At 40.7% G+C, this 16,992-nt stretch overlaps 1 protein-coding gene across 9 annotated transcripts in view; it reads right to left on the bottom strand.

Moving 5' to 3' along the window:
* ERBIN (erbb2 interacting protein) overlaps window positions 1-16,230 on the bottom strand; it is a 150,732-nt gene extending 134,502 nt beyond the window's left edge. For 6 of the 9 annotated variants that reach the window (XM_030926953.1, XM_030926956.1, XM_030926954.1 and 3 more), the window contains exon 1: window positions 15,735-16,230. The gene's annotated coding sequence lies outside the window, so the exon portion shown is untranslated. The remainder of the gene's footprint in view (window positions 1-15,734) is intronic. The other 3 variants (XM_010367713.2, XM_010367715.2, XM_010367716.2) reach the window with 2 other exon arrangements.
* Between the last annotated feature and the right edge of the window lie 762 nt (window positions 16,231-16,992).

The following is a 16,992-nucleotide window of genomic DNA, read 5'->3' as shown; positions in this document are numbered from 1 at the left end:
CAGTGGCGGGCGCCTGTAGTCCCAGCTACGCGGGAGGCTGAGGCAGGAGAATGGCGTAAACCCGTGAGGCGGAGCTTGCAGTGAGCTGAGATCCGGCCACCGCACTCCAGCCTGGGTGATAGAGCGAGACTCCGTCTCAAAAAAAAAAAAAACTATCAAGAGAGTAAAAACAAAACCCATAGAATGGGAGAAAATATTTGCAAATCATGTATCTAATAACAGACTAGTATTGAAAATATATAACTACTACAATTCAATAACTAAAAAACAACCCAATTCAAAAACAATGAAAGAATTTGAATAGTCATTTCTCCAAAGATACACAAATAGCCAACAAGTACATATGAAGATACTCGACATCTCTAATCATCAAGGAAATGCTAATCAAAACCATAATGAGACCAGGTGCAGTGACTCACACCTGTAATCCCAAGACTCTGGGAGGCCAAGGTGGATCACATGAGCCCAAGAGTTCGAGACCAGCCTGGCAAACATGGTGAAACTCCATCTCTACTAAAAATACAAAAATTAGCACGGTGGCACATGCCTATAGTCCCAGCTACTTGGGAGGCTGAGGTGGGTGGATTGCTTGAGCATGGGAGGAAGAGGAGATTGCAGTGAGCCGAGACTGCACCACTGCACTCCAGCCTGGGTGATAGAGCAAACTCTGCCTCAAAAAAAAAAACAAAAACCAACAACCACCATGATGAGATACCACCTCACACCCATTAGGACTGCTATTATCCAGGAAACAAAATAGCAAGTGTTAGTGAGGATGTAAAGAAACTGGAACTCTTGTATACTTTTGGTGGAAATATACAGTAGTAGAGCCACTGTGGAAAACAATATGGTGGTTCCTAAAAAAAAAAAAAATATATATATATATATACACACACACACACACACACACACACACACACACACACTAAACATAGAATTACTATATGAGCCAGCAATTCCACTTCTGTGTATACATCCAAAAGAAGTGAAAGCTGGGTCTCAAGGAGATATTTATCGACCCATGTTCATACAGCATTATTCACAATGGCTAAAATGTGGCATCCACCCAAGTGTCTACCCACAGATGAATGGATAAGCAAAATGTGGTATATACATACAATGGAGTATTATTTGATCTTAGGAAGGAAATTCTGACATATGCTAAAACACAGATGAACTTTGAGGACATTATGCTAAGTGATTTACGAGGTACTTAGAGTAGTCAAAATAATAGACACAGAAAGTTAAATGGTAGCTGCCAGGCGCTAGGAGGCTTTGGGAGTTATTGTTTAATGTGTATAGAGTTAAAGTTTTGCAAAATGAAAAGAGTTCTGGAGATGAATAGTGGTGAAGGTTATACAATATGAATGTACTTAATACCACTGAAAAATGCACTTAAAAATGGTTATTTTATTTGTATTGTATCACAATAAAAAAGCTCAGAAGAAAAATATATAAATCCAAAGAAGGGAAATTTTAAACATTGTGGGGAAGTTTTAGTGGAAAAAATGGTACTTAAGTTGGACTTGATGGATGAATAGGATGTATAGAAAGAGGCCAACTAAGAGCTGTAGAACAATGACTTTAAAAAAGTAATGATGGGAGACCTTCTACTTTCATTTAAATCATTTCTCAGAATAAAAACACACCTACATTCAAATTTCAGTTTTCCAGAAATTGTGAACATGGATTACCAAATGTTGATAAACATTTTTAAAGAAGTGATAACGTTAAAAATCTGCTTCCAAAAATTCAATATGGGTAATTTCAACAACAGTAATACATTATTCCCACAAATGTTGTCAGTAAAAAAGTAATCTGATCTCAGGTAATGCAAGTGCCTGATTAGAGTATTCCCAATTCCTCCTTCTCATCCCTTCTAACATTCCTGTCATTCATTTCACTCATCCATAAGCTGATTACACTGAACAGATTGTTGTCATTATCAGCAACAACCGGAGATATGTATATATTTGTCAAAACCCACAGAATGTACAACACAAAGAGTGAAGCCTAATATAAACAATGGACTTTAGCTAGTAATAATGTATCACTACTGGCTCATCAATTCTAACAAATATACTGCATGAATGCAAGATGTTAGTAATAGGGGAAATGGAGAAGGAGGAGGGTATGGGAATTTTTTACACTTCTTAATTTTTCTGTAAACCTGAAACTACTCAAAAAACGTAAAGTCTATTTTTTTTTTTTTTTTTTTGAGACGGAGTCTCGCTCTGTCACCCAGGCTGGAGTGCAGTGGCATGACCTCAGCTCGCTGAAGCCTCCGCCTCCTGAGTTCAAGCCTCCTGAGTAGGTGGAATTACAGGCATGCACAATCACACCCCGGCTAATTTTTGGATTTTTAGTAGACACAGGGTTTCACCACGTTGGCCAAGCTGGTCTCGAACTCCTGACCTCAAGTAATTCGCCTGCCTCAGCCTCCCAAAGTGCTGGGATTACAGGCATGAGCCACCGCATCCAGCCTTAAGTCTATTTTTTAAAAACTTGAGATCAGGAAGAATTACACACTACTCTAAGGATAAATCTTTCTCTGCAACTTCTTGGCTCAAATATTGATGTAAACTTTTTTTGTAAATTAAGCTGTATCCAGTTATTTCTAAACTAAAAAATAATCATCTATAACTGGTGTCCCCCAAAAAGAGGGTGGAAAAACAGGTCTATCAGCCCAGAATTTCCTCACTTACATGAGCCCAAAATTCTTTTTTTCTCTAACACCTATTAAAAATCTTTGGGAAATAGTATTACTCTAAAGAAACTGAACTCTTCAGAACATACCTAGGAAAATGCTGGTATAACAAAAAAAAAAAAAAAAAACCAACAGCGTCAGGAAACTTGGATTTATTTTTCTAATCTAAGTTATGACATTAATAAGCTAAATTACCTCCATATTTCACTTCTCCAACTGGTCTAACAGCTTCCTATTGTACTAATTAAAAAGAAAAAAAAAAGAGAGGGTACTCTAGACTAGTCACAACGCAGTGATACAGTGAGTATGAGGAAAACATCAGTATTCTGGGGAACACACCTATCATTTACACAAAATTATCTGTTAAATATATTACAAGAAAGAGGGCCGGATGTGGTGGCTCACGCCTATAATCCCAGCACTTTGGGAAGCCCAGGCGGGCGCATCACGAGGTCAGGAGATCAAGACCATCCTGGCTAACACAGTGAAACCCTATCTCTACTAAAAACACGAAAAATTAGCCGGACGTGGCGGCGGGCGCCTGTGCCCCAGCTACTCGGGAGGCTGAGGCAGGAGAATGGCTTGAACCCAGGAGGCAGAGCTTGCAGTGAGCAGAGATCATGCCACTGCACTCCAGCCTGGGCAACAGAGAGACACTCTGTCTCAAAAAATGTATCTTACAAGAAAGGGTAAGGTTAAGGTCAATGAAACACATGGGACAAAAATAAACCTTTGGGTATAAGTAGTGACAAAGATCCTTTTCCTTGTCACACATTTACATGTTTATCATACATGTAAATTATATCGAGGCTACTATAATAATCAAATAAAGGCCCAAAATAACTGTCATTTAATGATATACATAATTACAGTCATCCCTCAGTATCTATGGGGGATTAGTTTCAGAACCCTCACATATACCAAAATCTGAGGATGCTCCAAGTATCCCTCACAAAAAATGGCATTGTATTTGTATATAACCTATGCACATATATACCTTAGATCATTTCTCCCATATATCTTAAATCATCTCTAAATTACTTATAATGCCTGAAACAATATAAATGCTATATAAATAACTGCTATATTGTTATTTGTATTATTCTTTATTGGTTTTTGTTTGTTTGTTTTAGAGATGGAGTCTCACCCTGTTGCCCAGGCTGGAGTGCCGTGATGCAGTCTCAGTTCACTGCAACCTCTGCCCCCCAGGTTCAAGTGATTCTTCTGCCTCAGCCTCCCAAGTAGCTAGGGACTACTATTAGCCGCCACACCCGGCTAATTTTTGTACTTTTAGTAGAGATGGGGGTTTCACCATATTGGCCAGGCTCGTCTCAAGCTCCTGACCTCGTGATCTACCCGCCTCAGCCTCCCCAAATGCCAGGATTACAGGCGTGAGCCACCATGCCCACCTATTGTATTTTTTTAATTGATTTTCTTCTCAAATTATTTTCAATTCATGATTGGTTGAATTCATGAGTACAAAATCCGTACATATGTAACCCATGGATAAAGTGGGCCAGCTATATTACTGCACATCACACTAAATACTAAGCAGTTCAAAGAAAATGTTTATAATTAGTATTAATTTCTTAGAGATAAATAAAAAACTAGTTCAGGAACAACAAGGTTCAAAAGGCCGTTCTCATATGACTGATGACACCTTCAAGGGGCAGAAGAAGAGTAAAAGGGAGCAATTTCCACTTAAAGAATCAGTTCTGGGCGGGCGCGGAGGCTCACGCCTGTAATCCCAGCACTTTGGGAGGCTGAGGCGGGAGGATCACAAGGTCAGGAGTTCGAGATCAGCCTGGCCAATATGGTGAAACTCCGTCTCTACTAAAAATACAAAAATTAGCCAGGCGTGATGGTGTGCACCTGTAGTCCCAGCTAGTTGGGAGGCTGAGACAGAAGAATCACTTGAACCCAGGAGGTGGAGGTTGCAATAAGCCCAGATCGCACCACTGCACTCTAGCCTGAGCGACAAAGCAAGACTCCGTCTCAAAAAAAAACAGAATCAGTCCTAGCCTGGGCAACAGAGTGAGACCACATCCTGTGATCGCACCACTGACTCCAGCCTGAGTGACAGAGCAAGACCTGTCTCAAAAAAAAAAAAAAAAAAAAAAAGATGTATTCCTGCTCATGAATCTATCACTATATACCTAGAAAATACAAGCATATCAACTAAAATACTAAAAGCAATTTTTCAAAAGTCATCACTAGAGTACAGTAGATAATAAATATGAAACTCAACTGCTTCCTTTAAATAACCAGATAATACAATTGATGAAATAGCCTCATAAAAACAGAAGCTCTTTCCCTCCCTCCAAAATGTTTTTAGAAATAAATATAACAAAAATATAAGTTTCTTAAAAATAACAAACATGCGTATCAACAAGAAACACAGATGTGACAAGATGAAAATCATAAATGCCACTAAAGGGCATCAAACATCAAATAAATGGGAAATCTATCTTCCTAGAAAGAGATATGCTATTGCAAAGTTATCAATTATCTTCTAAATTAGTCTACAAATGCAGACCCTCTCAATCAACATACCACCAAGAATTATTTTTAGAAGTTGACAAAAATGATTCATGTCCACTTAGAAAATTCCTTTAGAAGTAGAGTAACAAAGCAGCACTTCCAGGTATTAAATATACAATGAAGGGGAGGGAGAGGTCAAAATAGCATAGTATCATAAAAAACACAACAAACAAAAAAAGAAAATCCTGACATAGTATAAATATATTTGGGGATTTACTGCTGATAAAGGCAGTTTTTTAGAGGTAAAATGATTATATATGAAAACCACAGGTGGGTGCAGTGGCTCACACCTGTAATCCTAGTACTTTGGGAGATTCGAGGTGGAAGAATCACTCAAGCCCAGGAGCTGGAGACCAATCCTAGCAACATAGTAAGACCTCTATTTCTATAAAAAATAGAAAAATTAGCTCGGCGTGGTGGCATATACCTGTACTCTTAGCTACTCAGGAGGCTGACGTGAAAGGATTGACTGAGGCCAGGAGCTCAAAGCTGCAGTGCAGTGATGATGCCACTGCACTGCATGGGCGACAGAGCGAGACCCTTCTCCAAAAAAGAATAAAAAAGAAAAACACAACTGTGTCAAAATCACTGCACTCATACTGAAATTGAGCAATTATCTCCACAAATAACTTGTCCAACGTAAATAATAAAAATACTGGATTTCTTCCATCCCCCTTTCACAGTTGCCTCAAGAATTACTAAGGAATGAAATATTTCACCTAAATGTACTTTATCACGGAATTAAAACTTGCCTTTTTACAGTTTGGAATTTTATCCCTTTAGAAATACTTCAGAAATTAATTGAACTGCAGAGACTTCTGGCTCAAAATGTTTGAACAAATGTTTACCTTAACTTCCCCACATACATGATATATGGAAACAAAACTAGTTCTCACTGTTAGAGATAAGTTACAAGTATGGAAAGGAAGGGGAAAAAAAAAACAACTTAAGAGTGAACCTTGTGGTGCTGGATTAGAACTGCATAATAGAAATATGCAGATGCTCCTCAATTTACAATGGATTTACATTTGGACAAACCCAATATTTAAGTCAAAAGTATCATAGGCTGAAAATGCACTTAGTACCCCAATAAAACCCCTGGTAGAGTCAAAGAAGTATAAATCAGGGACCATTGTATATATTTATAGATATATAAATAAAAATAGATGTAAATATGTGTAAGTACATAAAAGTATTTCCTAGCTTTACATATGAAGAGGGCCTGAGAGTAGCAATACCCGAAGAGCAACAATGAACACAAGCCCCCAGATCTTGGTTTCTAAGTACCATCTTCCACTAAAAACAATCAGGAAAAGTAGAAGATACGTTAGAACATCTAATTGTGCTAAAACAACAACAACAACAACAAAAAAGCAGTGCTCAAAAAAGGAAGAGATATCAAAAACAAAAAAGAAAATAAGCCAGGGGGTTCTCACTGGCCAATCAAGAACAATTTGAGCACCAAAATAAATAATAATGGATTGTGTCCCTGTGAAGATAAACCTAGGTACATGCAAATAAGTGAATTCAAAATATGACAAAACAAAATATTTACATAGTTTCAAAGCACCTACCACAAAATATTAATTAATTACAAACAGGGAAAGAATACCTTAAAAAGGGCAAGTCTGGCAGCCACAACTTTAATCACATAAAGTGAATACCATAACAGGAGAAACTGAAATTGCCTGTTACCTGATAAGATGTAATAAGAAGAATGCAGCATCACTTTTATGATAGCCCTGTCAAAGATCTAATCATAAAAATCTAATCAAAGATCTAATCATGAAAAATACCACACAAATAAAAATTGAGGGGCATTCTACAGAATAACTAGACCTGTTATCTTCAGATCTTCAAAAGTGCCAAGGCCTTGAAAGAAAAGAGAAAGAAATTATTGTAGATTGAAGGAGAATGAAGAGATGACAACAAAATGTAACACATGATTCTAAATTGGAATAGTTTGCTGTAAAAGACATTATTGGGATAATTAATGAGGTTCAGATGTTAGTAATATATTCATGTTAACTTTCTGATTTTGATGGTAATTATGTCATTATATGCAAGAGGATGTCTTTGTTTTTAAGAAATAAACATTAAAATATTTAGGGGTGACGGGCTGGGCGCAGTGGCTCACGCCTGTGATCCCAGCACTTTGGGAGGCCGAGGCGGGGGGATCATGAGGTCAAGACATCAAGACCATCCCGGCTAACACAGTGAAACCCCATCTCTACTAAAATTACAAAAAATTATCCGGGCATGGTGGCAGGCGCCTATAGTCCCAGCTACTCGGGAGGCTGAGGCAGAAGAATGGTGTGAACCTAGGAGGCGGAGCTTCCAGTGAGCCAAGATGGCACCACTGCACTCTAGTCTGGGTGACAGAGTAAGACTCTGTGTCAAAAAAAAAAAAAAAAAATTTAGGTGACGACAGGGCATCGTGTTAGCAACTTAGTCAAATGGTTCAGGGAAAAAAAAATGTTCAAACTTTTCCATATGTTGGTCATTGTTTCAGAAATTAAAATTTAATTTAAAAATATCTATAGCAGTGCTGAAAACCTGGGAAGGGTATACCTACAGATAAGAACAGAAAGGAATTTATAAAGAATACAAAGTAGATTGGGGTCGGGGAAATAACAAAATGCAATATACTTGAGGAACCAGATACCCAAAACAAGAAAGTGGCATCTCCAAAAAAGATGAGTTTTCTTAGCAAGCAGGATTAAGAGAAGTATATACTGAGTAGTCAGCCCGAGAGTAAAACCATAGTAGAACACTGTGTAGCTAAAGCCTCTAGTACAGCTCTATGTACGTAGAAGGTGTGACACTTGGACAGCCTGAGTATGAAAAAACGAGACTGCCTCCTGAGGAACAGTAAGCACCTGTAACAAAAAGTCAAGCTACGCACATACCTTCAAAGAGAAACTCATTAAATATTTCTCCCTTTCCTCTTCTAAGCAATCACCAAAGCCAGAAGAAGAATTCATTGGGCTGGGGACATACATTTAAAAAACTAATACAGTGGAGACTACTAGGTCATCATATAAAACTTTGACTACTATGAAAATCTAGTATTGGAAGAAAACACAGAAAGCATGACAGATACACCAAAAGCACAGTAAGATCAAATTTTCTGTAGTGTTAGTAGAATAAACAAAAGACAATGTTAAAAGAACATCTCAGAGATTAAAGGTTACATGTAGACCAAAAATAAAGCTAAAAAACCAAAATTGGGCCAGGTGCAGTGGTTCATGCCTATCTATAATCCCAGCACTTTGGGAGACCAAGGAGGGAGGACTGCTTGAGACCAGGAGTTCAAGACCAGCCTGAGCAACAAAGTAAGAACCCATCTCCACAATAAAATAAAAACATTAGCTGGACATGGTGGTGCATGCCTGTAGTCTCGGCTGAAGGTGAGGTGACAGGACAGCTTGAACCCAGGAGTTCAAGGCTGCAGTAAGCCATGAGTATGCCACTGCATTCCACCCTGGGCAACACAGTGAGATCCTGTCTCAAAAAAATAAAAATAAAAATCACCTTCTATGAATAACAAGAATTCTTAGAAACTCTATTTCAGGCCGGGCGCGGTGGCTCAAGTCTGTAATCCCAGCACTTTGGGAGGCCGAGACGGGCGGATCACGAGGTCAGGAGATCGAGACCATCCTGGCTAACACAGTGAAACCCCATCTCTACTAAAAACTACAAAAAAAAAAATTGCCGGGCGAGGTGGCGGCGCCTGTAGGCCCAACTACCTGGGAGGCTGAGGCAGGAGAATGGCGTGAACCTGGGAGGCGGAGCTTGCAGTGAGCTGAGATCCGGCCACAGCACTCCAGCCTGGGTGACAGAGCGAGACTCCGCCTCAAAAAAAAAAAAAAAGAAACTCTATTCCAAAAACAAGTAACAAAATAACTGAAAACAAATGAAAATCAAGTAAGTGGGCTAAAAGATCAAGCTTCAACACTCCCAGAATCCAATACGAAAGACAAGAAAAAAATTAATTAATGAAAGTTCCATAAATCCCAACTTCCACCTAAGTTCTTGAAGTGCAGACCGTAGGCCCTGGAAGTCCACAGTCTCTGGAAGTCCCTGAGACACTTTCAAGGAATCTTCCAGGTCAAAACTGTGTTTATAATAATATTGAGATGACATTTTTCCCTTTTCCATTATATTTACATTTTACACTGATGTTGCAAAAGCAATGGTGGATAAAACAGCTAACACCTTTACAAGAATAAAGGCAATGCCTTCAAGCTGCACTAGCACCACTACATATTCCCAGGTTTTTTTATTTTATTTTATTTATTTATTTATTTATTTTGAGACACAGTCTTGCTCTGCTGCCAGGCTGGAGTGCAGAGGCACAATCTCAGCTCACTGCAACCTCTGCCTCCCGAGTTGAAGCAGTTCTCCTGCCCCTGCCTCCTGAGTAGCTGGGATTACAGGCGCCTGCCACCATGCCCAGCTAATTTTTTGTATTTTAGTAGAGACAGGGTTTCACCATGTTGTCCATGGTCTCGATCTCCTAACCTCATAATCTGCCCACCTTCCCCTCCCAATGTGCTGGGATTACAGGCGTAAGCCACCGTGCCCAGCCATTCCCAGGTTTATTTCTAAATGCCACTTAAGAGTATCTTTAATAAAGATACTTTGTTTCTGTATGCTACTGTATAATGAAATATGTCAACATTTCTTAAATATGTTTAACTCAATGAACCCGTACTTTCCAAATGATCAAATGCACGCTGTTACAAAATCATGAATGGGTAAAAGATTTATCCGAAGTACAAGATAAACTAATGGATTTTAAGGTAACGACAAGAAATAAAAAATTCACCGACATGGTCTCAGATTCAACATTACCACAAATCTTTAAATAAGTTACTGGTTACCAAATTTTGACATAACTACTTGTCAAATTTTGGTCTCAAAGAGTATCTACAATTATCCAAAAGAGTATGAAAATATTCCTCCCTTAGGCTGGGGAGGCCCAGGCGGGCAGATCACCTGAGGTCAGGAGTTCAAGACCAGTCTGACCAATATGGAGAAACCCCGTCTCTACCAAAAACACAAAATTAGCCAGGTGTGGTGGTCCATGCCTGTAATCCCAGCTACTCAGGAGGCTGAGGCAAGAGAATCGCTTGAACCCGGGAGGTGGAGGCTGCGGTGAGCCGAGATTGCACCACTGCACTCCAGCCTGGGTAACAACAGCAAACTCCATCTCAAAAAAAAGAGAAAATCTTTCTCCCTTTTCCAACCAAATACCTATATAAGACTGGATTTTGTTCATACACTTCAACCAAAAGAACATATTGTAACAGATGGAGTGAAGAAGCAGATATGAGAATCGAGCTGTTTTCTATTAAGCCAAACATAAGAGACTTGCAAAAATATAAAACATTGCCACTCTTTTTGCTAAATATTTTAGAAAACAATTATATTTTTATTAAAACAATGTTACATTGGCCAGGCGCGGTGGCTCAAGCCTGTAATCCCAGCACTTTGGGAGGCCGAGACGGGTGGATCACGAGGTCAGGAGATCGAGACCATCCTGGCTAACACGGTGAAACCCTGTCTCTACTAAAAAATACAAAAAACTAGCCGGGCGAGGTGGCGGGCGCCTGTAGTCCCAGCTACTCGGGAGGCTGAGGCAGGAGAATGGCATGAACCTGGGAGGCGGAGCTTGCAGTGAGCTGAGATCTGGCCACTGCACTCCAGCCTGGGCGACAGGGCGAGACTCCGTCTCAAAATAAATAAATAAATAAAATAAATAAATAAATAAAACAATGTATTAACGTGCAATAGCTTAGTATTTTCAAACAAATTAATTTTTTTAAATTTCTGTTTTGAGTCAAACCAAAAAGTTTGAGAACAGCTGCCTTAGGGCTATTACTATTTCTTGTAATTATGCCATATTATAACAGAGTGAACCCTCCTACAGACAAATGAAATGTACAAGGCACTTAGCCTCAAAGTAAGTTGTCCCAGATTACTTTCTAAGTTACTCAGTTGTCTTTCCATTTTTTTATTGCTTCACTGTAACATCACAGGTCATAACCTCATAATGGTGTAAATGTACCTTTCTCACCCCTTCTGGGACACCAAAGAACCAAAAACAGCTCATTATGTACATAAGTAAATGGGCTCTGAATAATAATGGCCCTAAAAGTGAAGTCCCCAGACTGTTACACCTGTTTTGATTAAGGAGATAACATTTTTTATTTTCTAGTTTTTCTACTACATTCAATATGTTTTTAAAGCTATAATAACCTCCAGATAAGTAGAGTCTTATTAAGTGAATTTTTAGATATTCTTCTTTTCTACTGTCTTCCACACTATCACTGAAAGCCTGGGAAGGCCTTCATTCGATGGTATCTGAAACAAAATTTGAAGTGACAAAAATAGAGTGATAGAGTACCACTGGGCTTATTTCATGAAATCAAAGAAAGATAATTTCAAATTTTTAGGGATTCTGCGACAGAGAAGACATCTAACTTGAAAGGTAGGACAGAGAGGAAAGTACAGAGAAGAAGGAACAGAGAAATAAATCTGTATGTTTTAAGAGGCCAAAAGTATAATAAAACAAGAAGGTAGAGAGGATTACAAAGTCTTAATACATAAGAATAAATAACAACCTGGTATTAACAGTCAATTTTGAGAACACTAAAGAGAAAATGGAAAACTGAGAAAACAAGTATAAAACAAAGCAATGGCCAGGCGGGGTGGTTCATGCCTGTAATTCCAGCACTTTGGGAGGCCCAGACGGGCGGATCACGAGGTCAGGAAATCGAGACCATCCTGGCTAACACAGTGAAACTCCGTCTCTACTAAAAATAAAAAAAATTAGCTGGGCATGGTAGTGGGCGCCTGTAGTCACAGCTACTCGGGAGGCTGAGGCAGGAGAATGGCATGAACACGGGGGAGGCGGAGCTTGCAGTGAGTCGAAAACTTGCCGCTGCACTCCAGCCTGGGCAAAAGAGCAAGAGTACATCTCAAAAAAACAAAACAAAACAAACAAATGCAATATACTGATAAATATAAAGTTAAAATACTGGCATGTACACTTAGTTGAAATGCAAGGGGGATATTCAGAATTAAATGGGCTGTTAAAATAAGATCTCAGAAATTTTTTCTACTGCATGTTTTGAACAGTTTTTTGAGGTGATAAACATAGACTAACACAGTTTGGAAAAGAGGGAAATGGCAAAATATAATTAAGAACGACCAGCTGAACACAGAAAAAATAGGCTAGGTAAATGTAGCTAACTATAAATATAGGAAGCTAAGGAATCAGAAGAGAAAGCTGAATAGCAGCTAGGTTTCTTTCTTACAATTAGGAAACCTAAGAAGAGACAGCTAAAAGGTGAATCTGAAAAATGGGAGTTATCCATAAGCCAGGCTCAGTGGCTCACGCCTGTAATCCCAGCACTTCGGGAGGCCGAGGTGGGCGGATCACCTGAGGTCGGGAGTTCGAGACCAGCCTGGTCAACATGACAAAACCTGCCTCTACTAAAAATACAAAACTTAGCTAGGCGCAATGGCGCGCACCTGTAATACCAGCTACTCGAGAGGCGGAGGCAGGAGAATCACTGGAACCTGGGAGGTGGAGGTTGTGGAGTCAAGATTGTGCCACTGCACTCCAGCCTAGGCGCAGAGCGAGACTCTCGAAGAAAAAAAAAAAAAAAAAGGAAAGGAAAAGACAAAGACATCTTTAGAGGTTTATAATAGAGATGTATTCCCAGAAAAAGAAAACGCAAGCAAGCATGTAACAGATTCGAGAAATGAATGAGCAAGGCAAAGTGTCAAAACGCAGGCAGCCAAGTAGGGTTTGTAAGGAGAATCTGGATAAGCAGCAATTACGAAAAAAAAAAAAAAAGAAATTGCTACCCAGCATCACTAAAATTCTGCATAATCCCAAATACTATGTAAGTACTGCCATAATCTATTTCCAAAACAAAAGCAGCTTAAAGTCTAAATCATATTATCCATGAGCAATTATTTCAAATAAGTAATTTTGAAATACATACCTATTTTCTGAAATTTTTAAGCGTATTTCTTAGAGGGTACTATTTACTACTAATAGTTCAATACCAACAATGTCTAAAATAATCAATTTTAGAGATTTACCAACGATATATGTGAAATGTATCTATAGTTATCACTTCATTAAGAAAGAGCATACAATGAAAATTTGGTTTCCATGTTCGTACCTCTATAAGTTTTTTATACATAAAGTTTACAAGAGTTTGATCTCAAATGGCAAGGAGACTTCATAACGTAAGTACTACTTGAATCAGTTGAAGTCCTGAAAATTCATGATTACCTTCAATAAACAGAGCCTTTAAGTGTGCATTTTGTGCAACATAAACTTTGGAAGTACTCTCTATTTGCCAATTTAATCTTAGAAAATCCACACCATACTAAGAAGAATATCCAAATTTTGAAGCCATTTAAAAATATTTTAACTGATGACTGTTCTTTTAACCTCTTTTCAAACCTTTGTCACAGTTTAAACAAGGCTTCGAAAATACTTATAGTTTGACAGTAGTATAAAACCTAAAATGTAAGTTAATTCAGTGATAAACTAACAGAATTCCAAGAAAAATACAAGTACATTATGCCTTGTTGAGGAGAAAAAAAGAAACACAAAGGTCAACACCTCACTTTATAAAATGTGTTGTCTGCACCGAAAAAAAAATCAAGAACTAAATCTAAAAATAGAGGTTTAAAGTCATTTTCAAGTGCTACAATACTCTTTTTATACAAAATTTACTAATAAATAACCATCTTCATAAAGCGATAATTCTCTATAAAGGACTTGCTCTATTAAGGTTTTGTTGCTTTTAAAGCCAAGTATAAGCCATATAAGGAAACTGAAGTTCAATGCCATTTATTTTGTTCCGTTCTTTCAAATGCCCAAGAATAAACTCTTTTGCAGCCTCATGATACGTTCCAAAATCATAAACTATACAAGTCATGCACTTTAAATTCTTTGATAAAGCTAGTTTGACTTAACAGGAATTACTCGATGGTTCACAAATCTTAACAACAATGAAAAAAAAAATCTCCTGAGACCATGCCCTGGGGAGGAAAAAAAAATCAAAACTACAGTAATTAATAAAAGACTGCCTTTGGAGATGTACTTAATGAAGCTGAAGTAGCAAAGAACAAATTGTGAAATAATTTGATCCTGATCTTTAAAACCTATTTTTTCTCTTTGAACTAAAGAAAATCAACTCTCTCTTCGGGTTTCCGGTCATTACGTGAGACGGTATAGGCGATCTAAACATCAATATATATTCAGGATATACCTACCAACAGGATACCAAATTTATTCAATATATATTCAAAACCACAGTATTGCATTTCACCTCCCTGCACCGCAAAAGTACTGGGAAAAAAAGCTAAACAGAAAAAGACTAAAACACCACTGAAAAAAAGTTTGGGTTTGCTGCTATCAAAACTAGTCCCCATTGGTTCAGAAGTGTTCATAGCTCTGACTGGTGGAATGTCTGCCATGCTTCATGAATCCTGCCCCCACAGATGCAGGCAGAACCTATCACTATTTATGCAGAACCGACCAAAAACATTTGGGCCAACACAAAAATGTAAATACCATACTACTCAAAAAGCACAGCTTTTTATCACAATCACTGTGATTCCCTTGAAAATCGTTTCAAGCGTTTTACTTCCCTTCCCATATAGTCTGTGGTGAACTGCACAGAAGTCCTATCAAATGTCTTACAGGTTGTTATTGTTGTTTAATTATGTCTCTCTCTTTATTATTAGTCCTTACTCCTTTTTTCTTCGTAATGGATCAGTTACAAGAAAAGTCTAGTCGATACTTGCTTTCAATTAATTAAACAAGTTATACGGCGCTAAACGTCTGAAAAAAAACAATTACACATAACTAAAGAAATATATTACCCTGAAAAACAACTAAGAATGGCAAGATCTTTTGGTTTCTAAAATCTAACTAAATATACTGATCAGAGCTGGAAATAAAAAAATAAAAACCTCTATATACGATTAACGCAAGCGCCAATATAATCGGTATGAGTATAAACAAACGCGGCAGCCATCTCAATAACAGCAAATCAGTCGCTGCAGCGACCAAACTTTCTTCTCAAACAGAAGGTGCCAGGCTAAGCAACTTAATATACACTCTATACGTTCCAAAAAGCCAAAACTTCTGGCCCCTGTGAACAAAGGCACTCCTCCTTCGGCTTGCTGAAAACTTTTTGTCCCACCGCATTCTTACAACCTCTTCCAAAAATCCAAAGTCCAGATGGTGGGTCGGGGAGTGGGGAGGGGGAGACGGGGGAATTGCAGTTCGATTATTTAGCCCCTCAATTATTATCCGCTTCGATATGAAAAGAGGAGGATTTAGGGTAACTTGGAGAAAAGTGAAAAACACTAAAGGATCATCTCTTTTCCGAGTCACAAAGTCCCATGAACTTTGTGACTCAGAGACACTTTTCGTGAAAATTACCTTTCGGCGGGACAGCGTCTCAGAGCAGCTTTTTCAAGGCTTCGCTTGACATGATTTCCTTCCCTTCATTAGTCACTTTGGATCCAGCTGAATTTCTCTCTCGGGTGAGAGCGGATGTGGACTGGCCTCCCGCAGAAGAGTAGGTGGCTTTGGTGGGGGTTGGGGTGCGGACTGGCTTCCTGGTCTCTAGTTTTGCAGGAGTTTCCCAGCCCCAACTAGGATCTCCGCCGAAAAAAAAAAAAAAAACTTTTCACTCGTGACACTGCCCGGAATTGCAGTGCGAAACTCACTTCCTGCCTTGGCGAGAAGCAGAATCCAGCTCCGTCCAGGGGAACCCGGAAAACCAGCTCAGCGCACACCGGGGAGGGGGAGGGGAAGGGACAGCCGCCGGGAGCCTCGGGCTCCGGGCAACCGCCGCGCCCCGCACACCGGACGGCAGCGGCACCCGGCCGGCGGGGGCTAGGACGCTGCCCGGGCGCTCGGCGAGCCTCGGCCGCGCTAGGCCGCCACCGCTTCCTCTCCGCCGCCCCCAGAGCCGGGCGGCAGGGTTATTGTCTCGATAGAGCTTGCCGCGCCCTTAGTCCGCGACGCCGCTGCCGCCGCCACCCGGAGCCGGAGCCGAGGAGTCGGGCAGGCTCAATGGCGGCCCCCTGCCCGGGCCGTCCGTCGGGCCGTCCGTCCTTCCGTCCGTCCCTCCCCGCTTTCCCTACTCGCCCTCGAACCCTCTTCTCCCTCTCCCGTTTTCCCGCCGCCGTCCCTCCGCTGCCCTGCTAGTTCTCCTTCCCCAGCGGCGGTGGCTCCCCGAGACTCGCAGGGGGCGGGAGCAGGCGGCAGCTCTGTCTTCTCACGAGCTTGCGGGGCCGCGGCAGGGGCCGAGGCTGCGTCCCGCGCCGCCGCGCCACATTCACTCGGGCGAGAGACCGCGAGGGGAGGGAGGATGGAGGGAGCGGAGAGAAAGGAGGAGGAATGGGGCAGGGGCGGAGGGGAGTTACTGCCTCACAAGCCGCGGCGGCAACAGCGCCACCGCCCCGGCCGCTACGGGTGAAGAGGCTGCGCGCCGCGGCTCCGCGGCGGGGGCGGGGGCGGGGCGGCCTCCTGCCGGCTTCGCCCCAACCGCCAACAGCCGGGCAGGAGGCCGGCGCGGGCCAGTCAGCGCGCGCGGGGGCGGTGCGGGCCGACGTCGGCGGCTGGGGGCGGTGGGCCGGGGGCTGTGGGAGGGGCAGCCGGCGGCCGTGGGTTCCCGTGAAAGGCGAGGCGT

This window comes from Rhinopithecus roxellana, chromosome 3, assembly GCF_007565055.1.
Source record: "Rhinopithecus roxellana isolate Shanxi Qingling chromosome 3, ASM756505v1, whole genome shotgun sequence".
NCBI lineage: Eukaryota > Metazoa > Chordata > Mammalia > Primates > Cercopithecidae > Rhinopithecus > Rhinopithecus roxellana.
This window is presented reverse-complemented; position numbering and strand designations above follow the sequence as displayed.